At 37.8% G+C, this 15,730-nt stretch overlaps 1 long non-coding RNA gene across 1 annotated transcript; it reads left to right on the plus strand.

Annotated features, from left to right (window-relative positions):
• Positions 1-256: 256 nt before the first annotated feature.
• Positions 257-15,043, plus strand: LOC141555697 (uncharacterized). The gene is made up of 2 exons (XR_012486296.1): positions 257-590; positions 14,264-15,043. It is a non-coding gene; the product is annotated as an uncharacterized LOC141555697 (long non-coding RNA).
• Positions 15,044-15,730: the final 687 nt, after the last annotated feature.

Below are 15,730 nucleotides of genomic sequence, written 5' to 3' on the forward strand. Positions count from 1 at the left end.
CCGCCCCTTTTCTCCCCCCCCCCCCCCCGTTCCTGGGCTCAGCCCAACCCGGCCCGGTCGGCTCGACCCGGCCGGCTCCGCTTGGCTTGGCGCCCACAAGCTGCCCAGCCGGAATATGGCTGTCCCGGTGGGGAAAGGGAAGGGGAGGGGGCGGGGCTGGACACTGGCCTGAGGAGCCTTTAACTCTTCCGGCCCCGAAGCGAGTCGGAGCACCTGCTGAGGAGAGGGGGAGGGGAGGGAAAGGGAAAGGGGAGGAGACTGCCATTATTCCTGGGATCGACCCTCTCCTTCCCCCCACCTTGCGTGGCGAGGAGTTAGGCCGTGGGAAAACATACAGGCTTTCTATGGAGGGGGAGGATTTCCTCCCCTCCCTCCTCCCTCACGTGAAATCTCTTTTCAGGTTTCCCCTCTGGGTGGTTGGGTGCCCACCCCCTTTCTCCTCTCCCCCCCTCCTTCAGCTCGAATCTCCGTCCTCTGTGGCCGCGCACAGGAACTGGCCTCCCGGGAGCGGCCGGGGACGTGGGCTAGAGCGGGGTGCGGGAAGGGCCCCTCCCGGGTCGGGAGTGGGGCTCCGGCTGTCCGGTACTCAGGTTGGTAAACTCGTCCCATCGGAAAACTTGCTAGGCCCCGGCGTCCTCTGCCTTCCAACAGTTTCGGGGGCTTCACTCCCCTTTGTTTCGGCCACTCTGGCCACCCCTAGCCCGGCCCGAGGGGGCGCCGCCCAGCGGCCCCGAGGATGCGGCTGATGCTCCTGACTCCAGACCCGAGCGGGCGGCGGGCTGGGCAGGAGCGCGAAGCTCCGGACCGGGCAATGAAGACCCGGGACTCTGCGCGGTCCCGTCCCCCTCCCCACGTTCAAATTACCCACAATCAGCTCGGCATCCAAAGAGTTAATCACCTAGAGACTCCTAAGGTTTCCCACCCCGAAGTAATAGTTCTGCAAATACACGGCCCGTCTCAGGTGGGACGGTCCCTTCTCTTCTTCTCATTATTAACTTTAAAAAGAAGTGTTTTAGGGTCACAGTAAGTATTTAGAGCTGGAGGCGACTTCAGAAGCCATTTAATCTAACCCATCTTTTACCAAGCACCCAGTACATGCGCTTGGTATATGTTACCTAGTAACTCTTAAGTTACAGGAGAGGATCGTTCAAAGAACAATGTTCCCGTATCCAGTCCTGTTCTTCCGACCGTCTGGGTCTGGTGCCTTTAGGACAGTTACCCTCTGCTTTCTGCTCGTCGTCACACCAAACAGAGCCATTCCCTTTCTCCTTAGATATGAAAGCTCTTAAGTCCCTCAGAAACTGTGGTTAAGGCTTATAGGAACTGCAGGAGACTGAGTCTCTATTTTGCACATTTCAATACCTATTTACTTGACTTTTAAAGACCCTAACAGTTTTAAATCCATAATCCTACGTTATTATTAAAAGTAATATTTAAACATATCAAGGGACCAAAGAGTAAACAGATAGGAGATACTTCCTCCTCCTGCACAAGTGGCAGTCCCTCCATTCCTTTTCAAGATCATAGATTTTTTTTTTTACAGGCAAGAAAACTGAAACGGATTTGTCTAATTCATATAGGTAATGTCAGAGATAGAATGTTTCATGAATTGCTGTTGGCCAAAAAAATTTCTTAGGTGGTGAGCAAAATGCTGGTTTATTTAGCTGGGATAGTCCTCAGGCAACAGATGTATACAAGGGTCTTTTGTACCTAAAGCTTTTCCAATGTTGTGATAGTTATGTGGCTATTTAAAATGACAAGTAAGAAAGCACTTGCCTCATAACCTTTTTGGGAAAATTTTGCAAGTTTTATCATTGACTTTTAACAGATAAGAAAAGAGAATTTAATATTCAGTCCATTTTCACAAAGCTAGGAAGTGTTTGAGAGGAATACAAATTCAGGTGCCCTGACTCTAAGTGGAATACTATTTCTACTCCTAGGATGAGGCATCAAAATAAGATTGGGGGGAGGGGAATATTAATAACAACAGCTATCTATTTATATGCCAAAGATGTATGATTTCTTTATAGTCATCAAGATCCCAGCCTCTCTTTTTTACTAGAAAGTTTTCTTAAGTAGCTATGATCAAGAAATAAATAAATCATCTCCTGGTAGCCAAAACTCTCATGTTAATTTTTCTTTTCTTTTTTTTAACTTAGGTTGTCTGATTCCCAGACAGTAGACTGTTAGTCAATATATGGGTCTGTCCTGGAAGTGATTAGATTGTCTTCTAGAACCTGGGGTTACTTCAGGGTCATAAGGCATCAGAATAAGATTTCATGGAGAAACAAACTTATGTAACAAATACCTGATTTTGACACCAAAAAACTTAAATAGCTCTTTCTTAGATCACTTTGCTAATAAAAAAAAAAAAAAAAAAGAAAAGAAAGAAAAAGGGATATATACATGATGAAACATGTATACCTACCTCCTGACAGAGAGATCATGGATGCATAGTGATACATATGTTTTTTTGGTTGTGGCCAATGTGGAAACTTGTTTTGTTTGATAATGCTTATTAGATAAAAGGGTCTGTTTTTTTCTTTTCCTTTTTTCTTTAAAATAAAAGATAAAATAAATTTTGGCTAATTGAAAAAATGAAATTAAATTTTAAAAATTTGTTCCTTAAAAAAAAAAAAATTAGATATGAATCTAGGTCTTTCTAGGACAAGTTCTGTGTTTTTTCATTATCCTCCAACTGCCAATGCTTCTATAAACTTCCGAACCTCTAAAATCTGTCTTTAGTCCAGTGTTCTCTTCCATGAAGTCTGATTCATGAAGAGGTCATCCAGCATCTAACCAGTCCACCAGTATATGCTCATGAAGACCAAACAGAGCCAAGTATCTTTCAGAAACCATAACAGGAACCAAAATGAGGGACACATTTGTCGCTGGGAGTCTTACACTTTGGCATAGCACTGGATTCCGGTATATTTTTCCTACCCTTACAAAACACCTTCCCAAATCTTCCCTCACCAGTCTTTCAGCCACTTTGTTATGGTTTTGAAAAGGCCCCATAAACAAAGCAAGACCTTTACTCTAGTGCTGAGTTTGTGTCCCAGATGTTTTTGCATTTGGGTGGCTCCTGTGATTGGTTTTCCTTTTTCTTTCCCTTCATTTCTGCCAAACATCATCCTTGAGGGAACCCCTTGTCAGAAGCATCTGTTTGGCCAGCTGCTCTTCCTTGGAGTCTACAAGCCAAAACAGAGGCTGGCCTTTTGCAAAATCTTTCTGCTTCTTCTGGGAAAGAGGCAGTATTTCTTGCTTCACATTGCAGTTGACAAGCCTCTTAGAATTTACAAAAATTTGTTTTTCTCTTTTCTGCCCTTTTGGAGAGATGGGAAGATTATTTGTCTAATATTCCAATATGAGATTGATTTATTCAGGAGTTGCTTGTGTTGACTATTATCATTTAAAGCTATTCCCAAAACCTCAGGCAAGGAAGAGAGCTTCAGCAGAGAAAATGAATAGTTTGGAAGAGGACAATATGGTAGAAATCAACCTTAAAGATCAGATAGAAATAGGGCCATCCAAGAAACTGGAAACTGAGTGGATATCTACAGTTGGGGAATGGCTGAATAAGATATGGCATATGAATGTTATGAAATATTATTGTTCTATAAGAAATGATCAGCAGGATGATTTCAAAGAGGCCTGGAGAGACTTATATGAACTGATGCTAAGTGAAGCAAGTAGAACCAAGAGAACACTGTGCACAGTAACAAGATTACATGATGATCAATTCTGATGGACACGGCTCTTTTCAACAATGAGGTAATTTAGGCCAGTTCCAATGGTCTTGTGATGGAGAGAGTCATCTATACCCAGAGAGAGGTCTGTGGGGACTGAGTATGGATCACAATGTAGTACTTTTTTGTTGTTTGTTCACATTTTGTTTTCTTTCTCATTTTTTTCTTTTTTGCTCTGATTTTTCTTGTTCAGCATAGTTGTGGAAATATGTATAGAAGAATTGTACATGTTTAACATAGATTGAATTACTTGCCGTCTAGGGAAAGAGAGGAAAGAAATTTTGGAATACAAGGTTTTGCAAGGATAAATATTGGAAATTATCTATGCATATGTTTTGAAAATTAAAAGCTTTAATTAAAAAATAGGGCCATTAAACCATACATGAGGTTACCTATAACTCCCATATTGACCTAGAAAACCAAACATGTTTATAGATTTCTTTTATTATTAATACAGTAACACATTAAAATCAAAAAAGAATGTTGTGGGCCTCATGTAGCATATTTGATGTCTCTAATATAAATCAAAATTTCATCTTACAGATAAGAAATGTGGGACATACTGATTAACTGACTATCCAAGGTCACACAAATAGCAAGTGACAAAGCCTGCTAAACTCAGGGCTTCATATTCAAAATCCTATGCTATTTCCAGATTAGAAAGGGAAAATCAATTGTAATATATTCATCTCCCAAGCCCCCTCTCATTTCTGCTTTCATTATCCAAACCTCAAAATTCCAAGATACAGGAAAGGTAGAACTTAATCTCTTATTCCCCTCTTCCTCCATTTATCATTTTTGATGATGCATATGAGATTTAAAAAAAAAAAGGGGGAGTGAGGGGAAAGAAAGAAAGAGGGGGAGGGGAAAGAAAGAGGGGTAGGAGAGGGGGGGGAGAAGGGGAAGGGAGGGGTAAGAAGGAAAGAGATAGGGGAGAGAGAGAAAGAGAGAAGGAGGGAGGGAGAGGGAGAGAAAGGGAGAGAGAGGGAGAGAAAGAGAAAATCATTAGCTCTGGACTTTGTTTTCTGGTCCCATCCAAGTGAAAAAAGGCACTGAGCTTTCTTAGAACAGCAAATTAGAGTTGTGGCTCCCATCTTGGGCTAGAAAGTTGTGTTCTCCTAATAGATTTCCCTTTTTTCCACATGCTTCCTGATAGAGTTGATAACCTTAACTGCATGGTAATCTGCACTTTCTATCAAATCAGCTCCTATTCATTCAATCTTTTCATAAGACAAACAGAAGATGATACTGGTGTTTGAAAGTGAGGGGTTAAAGGAAATCTGTAGGAATTCCAGCCTGTTTCTGAGGAGTTATCATTGTTACTGAGAGATGATATTGACCTTAGAGACCTCCTCTAGTAGATAAAAGGACTATTAGTTTCCAAATGAAATTTGCCTTATCCTGCCCTCCTCATCTCTCCCATTTCACTGGGGAATGGTGGGAAGTAATCCTGAGATTTAGCTTTCTTTCCAAAGTTATTAAAAGATCTAAATGCTAATAAAGAAGCAGCTGGTATAGTAAAATGAGTATTAGGTTTAATCAGAGGATCTGGGTTTGAATTCTCACTCTGCCTTTATTAGTTGGGAGACTCATTACTCTTTTCTTTGGATTCTAGCTGTGCCTCTATAAATGAACAGCTGGATCTAAATCCAATAATCCAAATGCAACAGGAGTAGATTATGATAGATCTAGCAAAAGGGCCCAGGCCATGGGAAATATTCTAGAACCCCCTCTATCCTTTTTGCTTCAGTTCTCCACTAAGATGGTCTAGACTTTGCCATCACTGTTCCTCTTCAAAACCCTGAACTCTGAAATTTCCCTCTCTGATTACAATCTTCTGTCCTTCTACTTTTCACTATCTTTTACTCCTTTCTCTCATTGTAAACTGTTATCTAAGACTCTTTATTCTCCTGGCCAATCTGTTTTTGCCTTTCCTTTTGTCTTCGAAGTCTTGTCTCTTTGATCATCCACTTTAATAATTCATCCTTCTGCATTCTTAGATTTCCTTTTCCTTTCCCTTTCCACTATTCCCATCCTGTTAAACCTCAGACCTGGATAGCTCCTACCATCTGTTTCCTCTGCCCTTAATCTTAAATTGCTGAGCACTACTAGAAGAAATAAACTGTGAAATCATGTTGAATGGGTCCTCTACAAATTTAAGTTATCCAACTTCAATTTTGACTTCACAGCTACATGACAATCCTCTTAGTTATCTGATGAAGTGGTATAATAGAAAAAAACAATTTCCACTTTATGTTCAAGACTTTGAGTCGGAAGTCTTGAGTTCCAAGGCTTTTAGTTACTACCTATGTGGTCTTGTTAAGTAACTTCCCTTTTTCTATGTCAGTTTTCTCATCTGTAAAATGAACCTTTTTTCTGAATTAGTGATCTTCAAACTTTTTTGATCATTGTCCCCATCAGAAAAATTTTTAAACATACACTCTCAGTTTGTGTATATTTATTTATAAATTATAAATATATATGTTTACATGGAGTAGTATAGACTTCTGTAGTAAATAGTTATATGTTATAAAATTTATACTCAATTAGGCACTTTAAGAGAATAAGAAACAGATGAATTTTTTTGTTCCTAGAATAATTCAGGAAACAAATGGAATTTGTTGAGCAGAGATTGACTGTGTGGAGGATGGATTGGTGTAGGAAGAGGCAGGAATACCAATAGGAATAAAATTTCAATAATCCAGACCAGCACAAATGAAAGCCTAAATCAGGGTGGTGATCTTGTGTGAAAGTAACAAATGTGAGACAGACAAAGAAATAGAAATGACAAGACCTGACAATTGATTGAGTCATCCATGTAGTAAATGGAAGAAATGGATTTGAACCTAACTTTTATAGATCTTAATTCAGTCTTTCCATTGCAGTATCATCTCTAATGTCTTTTCTATTTCTGTGTCTATGATCCCCTAATCCCATAACTATGACTTTTCCACAAACCCTCTACTTATCTCAGATCCACAACTCTACTTCCTCTCTCTCAGCAAATGACTTTACTTTCTACTTTGACAGAGACCATTTTATGTGAACTCCCTCAACCTGCCTCCTTCACTCCAATATCACAGGATGTGATGACCCTACTCTTTGCCAGAAATAACCAAGCCACCTTCAAATCCATTCCTTTCTACCTCCTCTATGACCTTTCCTCATCAAATATCTTTCAATCAAAAGATGAGATTTTCTGACTTTCACCTTGCCACTCCTTCTAGTTAATGTCCTATTACTCTCCTTCCCTAAGACAAGCGCTTCCCTGGCTCCTCTCGTTAACCACCACCCATTCAATCAGCCCAGATCCCTTGGCAATGTGGCTTTTGTTCTCACCACTCTCAGACAGCCCTCTCCAAGGTCACTAATGACTTCCTTATTATGAAATCTAATGGTCTATTGTCACTCCTCATCTTGCCTGGCCTTTCTGTGGCATTCGACACTGGACCTCTCCCTCTTTCTAATTATTCTCTTCTTTCTGAGATTCTGTGACCCTGTACTTTCATGCTTCTTTCCCTGTGTTTCTGTCTCGTTTTCAGTTTTCTTTACTGGTTATTCATCTTCTTATAACCTTTTAAATGTTATGGTCCCCAAGGTTTTGTCCTTGAAATGCCTTTTTTTTTTTTTTTTTTTTCCCTCTAAGGGCTGTCCCTTGATGTTCTCATCTAATCCCATGGCTTTAATTATCATCTCCATTCTGATGATTTCCAAATCTATTTCTACCCCTAATTATTCCCTGGGGTTCTAATCCTATATTTCAACTTTTTGTTGGATATATAACACTACTTGGATGTGGATAGCTCTAAGTTCAACATATTCAAAACTAAACTCATCTTCTTGGCAAAACCTGATCTGTCCCCTAATTTTTCTATTTTTATTGATGATACTGACATTTTCCTGCTTACTATTTGTAAAACATTGGGGGTAATTTTAAAAAGTCCTTCTCCCTTTTCCAATTTATCCAGTAAGTTGAAAATGCTGAAGATTCTATCTCCCAGATATTTTTTCCAGTTGTTCCTTCTTCTTATTTCCCACTGCAATCCCTTTAGCTCAGCCAGTCCTTCACCTCTGCTCATTTAGACCTTTGATCTTTTTAATTGTTCACACCAATAGTAAATAATTTTTGAGCATTTATACATACATTCATATACATAAATAAAACATTCACAAATGGAATGCATGTATTTATGTACTAATAATTCTATGATGAAATTTATACAAAATCAAAATGAAAAGGGAGTAGAGGTGATATACCTTGCAAATATTTTGTATTAATGGCACAAAATATCTTGCATTCACTAAAATTATTAGTGATATTGTAATGAAAGCAATATAACTTAATTTTTAAAAAATATTATCTTAACATTAATACTCAATCATGCAGCAATCCAAAGATCTGATTCTAAGTTCTGTTTAGTTTGAAACTTGGCTTGAATAGCTGACATTGCTGAAAAGGATACTTCAGAAAGATATGTAGACCTAAACAGAAAGCACGCTGACATTAGCTGCATTTAGTGAACCTATCCAACAATAATACAAAGATTTTTAAAATTGAAATTTGGTTAGTAAATGTCCATCTTTCCTGATATCAATCATTTGTTTTTGTAAACTAGTAAGAAAATGTTGTAGATTTGTATTTTTAACAAATGGCTTCAAAGCCACTGAAACTCTTCATTTCTATACTTTTAAAACAGTGAAAATGTGTTTCCAAGTTTTTAAATTGAGTTAAGACCAGTTTTTAAAAATAGATGACACATTATTTTCAACTACTCACAGAAGAGAGGTAAGTGCCTAGGAGGAGGTTTTCATCAATGTCAAATGCTGCCAAGAGTTCAAGAAGCATGAAGATTGAGAAAAGGTTATTAGATCTAGCATATAAGAGACCACTGGTAACTTTGAAAAGAGCAGTTTCAGCTGAGTCAGGAGTCAAGGATAATGAGGAAATTGAGAACCTGGATTATTGGAAGGATGATGGTACCCTTAGTATAAATAGAAGAGTTTGGAAATAGGATTGTTGTAAGTTGAGATAGAAGGGAGATGTAATGTAGTAAGATCTGTAGGATTTATTGCAGTCCATCCTGAGCTACTCATTGTACAGGATGCTGTGCAATATAGCTACTTGTGCTGCTTACTCTTTCTCCCCCTCCTTCAAAAAAAAAAAAATGAAAAGGGTCTTATTCTCTAATCTCTGCTCTAGAATCTACTGCTGAAATACCTCTTAAAAACATGAGATGATTCTGGGAATAGGGAATATAGATAGTTGGGTGAGTAGAAGGCATGTGTGTGCCTGCATAACTGCAGTGGAAGTCCAGGGTGCAATTTAGTTATAACCTTTCTGATTGGCCAATATCAACATACCTACAAATGGCCAGAGGTGCAAGAGTGGGAGAGAATTGAACTATAATGGATGAAAGAGATAGTAGAGGTATATTGGAGAAAAATCCACACTTAATTATTGTGGGATGGATGAGATGAAACTCTTTCTATTCTCTAAAAAGTTAATCATGCATACCTTACACTCATTCTGTGGCTCCTACTTGGGAAATTTCTAAGATTATAGTCTTCTCACTAAACTTCATAATTCTAATCAATTCTTGTTTTAATCTATTCTTTGCACCATTGCCTATCAAACTTTCCTTATGTATTTCTCGAATCTAATAGACTTTTCTGTTACAAAACTCTCAATGGCTCCCTAATGCTTACTGAATAAAATATAAATTCATGACTGGTATTGAAGGACTTCCCCAATCTAGCTTCAATTTGCCTGCAGAGCACCATCTATTCCTTTCCTTTATGTATTTAATCTCCCAGCCAAATTGGACTACTTTACATCCCTTGTTCTCATCTTTTCCACCTTAATCTCAGCTTATGGTGCATTTATTAAAATATTATTATTTATTAAAATAGCATTTATTAAGCATTTAATATCTGCCAAGCACTCTGCTAAGCACTGGGGATACAAAAAAAAGAGGAAAAAGATAGTCCCTGCCCTCAAGGAGTCTGCAATCTAAGGGGGTAGACAACATGCAGATAACTATGAATGTATAAGATATATACAGTGTAAGTGAGAGGTAATCTCAGAGGGAACACACCAGTAGGGAGAGGAAGAAGGAAGTGAAGAGTTCTCAGGGGAAGCGAGATTTGAATTAAGTCTATAAGGAAGCCAAAAGCCAGAAGCGAGAAAGGAGAGAATTATAGCTGTAGGAGAGAGCCAGTGAGAAGACTAGGAGTCAGGAAATTGATCATGCAGCACAAAAGCCAATGTCACTAGATCAAGGAGTATGTGGAGGGGACTAAAGTGTAATAGGACAGGTTGTTGTTCCTCATTTGTGAAGAGAACAAAAATGATTTTGGAGTCAAAGTACAATGTGTCAGACTGGTTAACCGGACTAATATGAGCCCAGAAGCTTCTACTAGAAGTTGGACACAAATAGTCCATATGATTCTCTAAATTTGCACATCTCATGTTTCTTTTGAGCTACTGCAATTTTCCTTCATTCAGAAAATACAGCCCCTGTGAGATGACTTTAAATGTAGGAAAGGCTCAGTTGTGAAGTACTTTGGCTTCTTAGTGGAGGATAGACTGAAGTGGGGAGAGACGAGTCAGGGAAAGCAACCACTGGGCTATTACAGTAGTTCATTTGTGAGCCAATGAGGGATGACCATATGGGTAGAGAAGAGATATTGAAGAGATGTCTCAATATTTGATATTTTTACTTTCCCCAGTTACATGTAAAATAATTTTTTACATTTGTTTTTAAAACTTTGAATTCCTTCCCTTCCCCTCCACCCCAGCCTCCTTGAGAAGGCACCTGTAAAGTTATACAAAACATTTGCATAAAGGAGAGAAGTCTTGAAAGTAGAAATGAAAAGGCTTGTTCAAGATTTGATGTTAGTGAGAGTGAGAGGTTTTCCAGTGAGGAGTCAGAGAGAATACTTATATTAAGAAACTGGGTGACTGAGAGGAAAGTGATGATAAGGAACAGTAATAGGAATTGTTACTACCGATATTTTATTGACAGTAATAGGCAAGTTTGGAAAGAAGGAAAAGTTGGGAGGGGAAATTTTCCTGATTTCTGTTTAGGAATGTTGAGTTTGAAATATAAATGGAACATCCAATTCTAGAATGTCAATTGGCAATTGGTGATAAAAGATTGGAATAAAGGAGAGAGGTTAGGGATTAGAATTATCTGCCTGAAGATGATGATTGAACTTGTTATGATTGGTGAGAACATCATTTGGGATAATATAGAGGAAGAAGAAAAGAGGGCCCTTGGAGACATGGATATGATCCAGAGAAAGAGCCACCAAAAGTGATTAAGAAGGAGTGGTCATTCAGGTAGAAGGAGAGCCATGAGAAAGCAGTATCACAAAAACCTAGGGAGGAAAATATACAGAAGAGGGAAATCAACAGTGTCAGAAATTGCAGAAGAGAGAAGAAGGATGAGGATCAAGAAGAAACCCTTAGAATTGGCAATAAAGAGGTAAAAGAGTTTTAATTGAATAATGAAGTCAGAACCCAGACAACAGAACATTTAGAAGAGAGAAGAAAGGAAAGGAAGCACCAATTGTAGATAGTATTCTCAAAAAGTTTAGCACTGAAATGGAGGAAAGATATAGATGGGATAACAGTGAAAGGGATGTTAATTTCAAGTGAAGACTTTTTTTTTTAAATAAGAATTAAGGACATGTTTGTAGGAATAAAGAAGTAGCAGGTACATAAAGGAGAGAATGATAATTGACAAAAGTAGAGATGATAGGGGAAGACAATATGCTGAAAAGGTGATGGGATTGGGATCAAGGTATATGTAGAGGGTTTTACCTTAAGAAAAAAGGTCACTTTTTGTGAGATATGGCTAAAAGAGGAAATCAGAGGGGACATTTTCTGAATAATATGAGAACAAGAATGAGAGGATAAGGGGGGAATCTTGGCAGATGGTCTTAATTTTCTATAAATATGAAGTAAGGGTCTGAGCTGAAATGAGAAATGGGGGGAGGGTTAATACAGGAAGGTAAAGATGGTAAAAAAAAAAAAGATTTGTAATAGATTTGTTGTGAGTGAAAGAGTGAATTGAGTAGGGAAGTTTTGCCTGATTGCCTTGCTTTGGTGAGAGCCCAGTTGAGATTATATAACATAAATTTGTACTGGGCCCAGCATAACTTTGTGATTTTCTCTAACTTCATTCAGCAAGTGGGAGGTCAATGAAGACTTAATTGAAATCATGTAATATAAATTAAAATGTGGTTTGTTCATGCTCATGCCATTCCTTATTCTCAGAATGAAATCCCCATCTCCTACCACCTAATACCAGGCAAGGAGGACTAAATAAGTAAATATTCAAAGCTCAATTCAGTTCTTTCCTATCTATGTAAAGTCTACCACATTCACATACCTGTAAAAGTGATCACCTTCCTTTACAAATACTTTTTTCTTTTCAAATATTAATGCTCCTTTTGTTTCTTTCATTCCCCATCATCAGTTAATTACTAGATATCTTAAACTGAAGGTCTCAACATAGTCAAAGAAAAACATGCTATCTTTCTCCCCAGTTCTAATTGTAACCTTCTTTATTCCTGTCCAGGGCACCACTATCCTAAAACTATCATTCCACTTTATTGAGGTTATCCAATTTCTTGATTCTTCACATTCATCTATTCCACATATCCAATCATCTTCCATGCCATCATTTCTGTTCTCTTCTTTCCAAGACAGCCACCACCCTAGCTCAGATCCTTGTCACCTCTGGCCAGGACTGTTGAAATAACTTTCTAATTTATTTCCTTGCTTCTACCCATTCCAATCTATCCTCTATACAGCTGGCAAGGTAATTTTCCTAAAATGCAGATCTAACTATATTAATATCTTTGCAATAAACTCTAATGGTTCTCTATAATATTAAGGATCTAATATAAATACTTTCATTTGCCCTTTAATACTCTTCACAACTTGCCCCAACCTATGTTTCCACTTGTATGGTATATTACTGTCTTTCATAAAATCTATAATCTAGACAAACTGGCTTTCTTAATGTTCCTCATACATGACATGACACTCCATTTCTTATTTCTGTTACTTTTCACTGTCTTTCCCCTCATGCTTGGGATGCACTTCCTTCTTACCTCAACCTCATCTTAAAGACTCAGATTAAATACTACCTTCTTCAGGAGGCCTTTCTTGATCTCCTCATTTGCTATTACTTTCCCTTTTTCCTAACTCTGTGGTGTGTGTGTATATGACCCAATCAAACTCTTGATTGTACCAATCAAGTACAATCAAGAAAAATCAATCATAGTATGTACCAAACACATACCCAGTTTCATCTGAAAGTGAAGAGACAAGCAATCATTCATGACTGGCTGTTGCTTTGAACAGGGTTCTAAAGTTTTTCAGTGTTGTTTTCAAATACATTATTCAGATCGCTGTATAAATTGTTTGTTCCTGATTTTGTTTATTTTTTATGTATTAGTTTATGCAAATCATCCCAAATGTCTCTGAATTCTTCATATTAGCAATTTCTTAGAGCACAGTCATATTCTGACATTTATATACCATCATTTATTTAGCGCAAATGATGACCATTCACCTTCCTTCCAGTTTTTTGCTACTATCAGAAGTACTGTTATATACACAGTTACATATGTGGACTTTTATCCCCTTATTTAATATCCTTTAATATATTCCAGTTTGAAACAATGTTGGGACAAAGGGTATATACAATTTAGTGACACTTTGACTATAATTCCAAAGTGTTTTCCATATGATTGGATCAATTCATAGCTCTTCTCACAGATCCTCCAATATGTATCATTTTCATTTTTTGATAATTTTGACATTCTGCTGGATATAAGCTTAAGCCATCAGAGATGTTTACATTTGTATTTCTTATTATTAGTTATTCTTTTCCTCAAATGCCTGTAACATTTAGACTAGACTTCTTTATGCTTAATCTCACTGGGGCAAATTCCTCTGATTTGCATTTTAAACTCATCACAACTTGGCCCTTTTAGCCTACCTTATATATCACTCTCCTTCATGAACTCTATAATCCAATCAAAATGGATTTCTTTTGTAAAATGTCAAAGACAACGTTCCATTTCTGTATTTTGTGCTTTTGCATAAGGTATCCCAGATGCCTGGAATGTTCTCCTGCCTCACTTCTGCCTCTTGTAATCCTTAATTTCCTTCAAAAGTCGGTTTAAGTGATACTCCCCCAGCTGCTTATACCTTCTCTTAAGATATAAGATACTTCAAGTGTACACACATATATATTGTGCAATAGTGTGCGACTGCCTATTGAGAGTCAATCCTTGAAGTATGTGCAAATATTCCTTGCCTGGTTTCAATCCTTGAAGTATACATAAATATTCCTTGCCTGGTTTTGGTCTTTAAAGCATGTGCTGAGATATTCCTCACCTGATTTCAGTCAGTGTGACCATATGAAACATTTAGGAGTTGTTGTTTCTAGCCATGATGACATTAGGATTATATAACTATAAATTCTTCTTTTTAGGTATAAAACCAGAGGAACTGATGACCAAGGAGGTGCTGAACTACAACTTAATGAGACCAGAAAGTGATGACTTCCCCTCTCTCATTCCTTTTCCTCTGCTGTTGTGAACAGATTATTTGAACTGCAGGGCAGAGGAAAAAGGCAGCTGTCTTATATACTACAAGATTATGGTAGATGTGAGTAATATGACTGCATCTGTCTCTAGTGTTTATTCTTTCTTGATCTCAGGCACATGAAGAGTCCAATGTGGATGTGTCCAGCCAGCAATCTTGTAAATTTGGGAGATGCATTGGTGACCAGATCCAGTAGGTCCACTAGAGCCAGCAGCAATAGTCACAAGCATTGGAAGATAATTGAATAACTCTGAGAGTTATGTGCACAAGGAAGTTGGAAGAGGTTGCAAATTAGAAGCTCAGATATCTGGCCCATCAGCAGATAGACTTATCTAGGAAGTGTTTCACCTTGTGAGTCATCAGCTGGGCAGAGAGATATCCATCCATCCATCTATCTATCTATCTATCTATCATCTATCTATCTATTTATGTACCCCACTCACAATGAACTTCATGAGGATTTTACAAACAGAAAAAGAAAAAAAAAACTTCACGGGCTAGGGAGATATCTCTTTGCCATAAGTGTTCTTTCACTGCTTTAAATTAGTACACACTTTCCCCATGACTTTGTAATGTATTTGTCATGGAATGCCAGGATTTGGTGGGAATGTTTTATATCAACTGTGCCATGACCACTCAATAAACATCTTCAGTATAAGCTAATGAAGTATGGATGTTAATGGCTGTTAATTGGAAGAATATTGGTAATGACTCATAAATGAGAGTTTTATGTCGTTTCTCAAGATTATTCCTAGAATTTTGAAGAGATAACTACTCTGTTGTCCCTAGGGCTTAATCTATGAACAAAAGTTATGTGTAGAAAACTGACTCTAGAAAGGCTGCTAAATATATGTGTGCATATGTGTATTTAAATGCTATCTTAATAGAATGTAAACTCCTTGAGGGCAGAAGCTATTTTCCTTGTATCTCCAATGTTACCTGATGTATAGTAGGTACTTTAAAAGTTTTATCGATTGATAATTCATGTATTATAATTATTTATGAAAATACTTTTTCCTTTTCAGATTCTCTGGTTCTCTTTAGATTCTCTGGTTCCTTTAAAAAAAAAACCCTTCAGTTGCTCTTTATTTATTTCTCAGATAAAATAGAAACTTCTCACACTGAGTTTAAGATATTCCACAATCTAGTTCCAATTTACCTTTCCAGCTTTATTTCATATTACTGCCCTTCAAGTTCTCAGTTTTCTGGCCAAACTATTTCCTTAAATCAACATGTCCTTCTATGTATCTTCACAAGCTATTCTCTAATGGAGAATACACTACCTTTTCCTTATGGCTTTCAGATTTCATTTCTTCTTTACTGTGTTACCACCTCCATCAATCCTTCTATGATC

The sequence above is a fragment of the Sminthopsis crassicaudata genome, chromosome 2 (assembly GCF_048593235.1).
Source record: "Sminthopsis crassicaudata isolate SCR6 chromosome 2, ASM4859323v1, whole genome shotgun sequence".
Lineage (NCBI taxonomy): Eukaryota > Metazoa > Chordata > Mammalia > Dasyuromorphia > Dasyuridae > Sminthopsis > Sminthopsis crassicaudata.